Source organism: Trachymyrmex cornetzi, unplaced genomic scaffold (genome assembly GCF_001594075.2).
Source record: "Trachymyrmex cornetzi isolate Tcor2-1 unplaced genomic scaffold, Tcor1.1 scaffold838, whole genome shotgun sequence".
Classification (NCBI taxonomy): Eukaryota; Metazoa; Arthropoda; class Insecta; order Hymenoptera; family Formicidae; genus Trachymyrmex; species Trachymyrmex cornetzi.
The window spans coordinates 27,653-29,642 of NW_017300178.1; the positions used below are offsets into that span (position 1 = coordinate 27,653).

General features: G+C 46.1%; 1 pseudogene; it reads left to right on the top strand.

Moving 5' to 3' along the window:
• The first annotated feature begins 269 nt into the window (after positions 1-269).
• Positions 270-1,247, top strand: LOC108769011 (uncharacterized; annotated as a pseudogene).
• The last annotated feature ends 743 nt before the right edge of the window (positions 1,248-1,990 follow it).

The following is a 1,990-nucleotide window of genomic DNA, read 5'->3' on the forward strand; positions in this document are numbered from 1 at the left end:
GGATAGTGGAGCACATTTATACGGCGTCGGAAAAGATGTTCAAAATAATATGTCAGAAAGCGGTGTATTAAGAACGCGAGAAAAATGAAAATAAAGGACGAATCGCAAATCATTTAAAAGTTTCGGGAGATGGCTCCTGGAAGAAACGTGACTTACATCTTTATACGGTGTAACCACACTTAACGGATATTACAGTGGCAAAGTAGTTGACTTACTTGTAAAAAGCGCATATTGCCACGCATGTAGCATGAAGAAAAAAGAATTAGACGATGATGAATTTGATGAGTGGTATGACACACAAAGATTCTTGCTCCTCAAATCACAACGGTTCAGCAGGCAAAATGGAGGTCGACTCGATTATCGAGATGTTTTCAAAATCGGAAGAAACATTTGGCGTGAAATATTCGAATTACATTGGCGACGGCGACTCGAAGACTTTCTTGGGAATTTTAAAGGTAAATCCGTACGGAGACGAATGTCCGGTTATAAAAAATGAATGTGTGGGACACGTGCAGAAAAGGATGGGCACACGACTACGGAATATAAGAAAAAAAAATAAACTCGGTGGGAAAAATCGTCTGACCGAAGCTGTTATAAAAAAGCTAACAATTTTTTATGGCTTAGCTATTAGAAGACATCAAGATTCCGTTGAAGACATGAAAAATGCCATTTTTGCCACGTTAGATCACTACTGTTCGACCGATGTAAAACCAAGGCATGAGAAATGTCCTGCGGGCACCGACAGCTGGTGCAAGTGGCGCAAAGCGTAAGCGACGAACGAACTGAAAAATTTTAAACACGATGCTCCATTAATTAACAGCGATATCGAGAAACATATTCGCCCAATTTACGAAGGTCTGTCGAATAATGACCTTTCAACGCGATGTCTTGGTGGTCATACTCAAAACCCAAACGAATCATTCAATTCAACGGTGTGGCATATGGCGCCAAAACATTTACATTCCGGCAAAAAAATTGTCCAGATAGCTGCATATATGGCCGCAGGCATTTTTAATGAGAGATACTTATCCATCCTGATGACAATGCAGCTGCTGGATTTACGCAATGGCCAGCAATGCAAATTATTTGCCGATACTACTGACGAATCGCGGATTGAGTGATAGAATGCGCGGCAGTCACTCAGCAGCAAAGAGGCCAGGACAGCTCGAACAGCCGAACAAATTCATCTTCATGAATACTACGAGGAAGCTGAAGGCTTCTTATATGGTGCAGGAATCGCTGATTAGCAGATTATTGATGCAAGTAGTCAATGTGTCACGTCCGGGGTGCGAGAGCGAATACCCCTCAGACGCGGCGTGGGCCCGTCCAACGACGGCTCGGCGTGATTCTCGCCCCGAGCGGCAAGGGCGGTAATCACGGTTACCGGAGTAAAAGGAGGGAGGTCGACGGTCACAAAATGATTACATGGAAACGCTGATTCGCAGAGTTCAAGACGTGCGTTTATTTATGCTTTTCATTATATCCGGGGAGGAGCGGACCAGAATCGTATGCACTTTACGACAGGACTTGCACTATTGTTAGCGACAGGCGGCTAGAGATAGGGTGAGCGGCAGGGGGCCCTGAAGGGGCTCTTGCTCTCCACTCGGAAGGGCGGCCAGGGCTCTGTTTTGAGCGACTGGAGGCCTGGGTTAGAACGCTCTGGAGGCCCTGAGAGGGGTTTCCTAGAACGGAGTTCAGGGAATAAGACTTTAAGGGGCCTCGGCGGCCCTGAGAGGGGCTTCCTAGGCTCGGTTGTAAGGTCACTGTTGCCCCGGAGGATAGGGAGCCTGGCGCGGTTCTCATGCGCCACGACGAGCGAGGCTTCCTGCTCCAGATTCACGCGGTTACACCAATATTCGGACGACACAGACGTTACAGGCGCTCCGAATCGCTTTAATTATGCCCGAGAGGAAGGAGAGTGAAAGAAGATAAAAAAAAAGAAAATGAATTTTAGACGTTTTATTCTATTTTGATTTCAAGAGATGGTTCG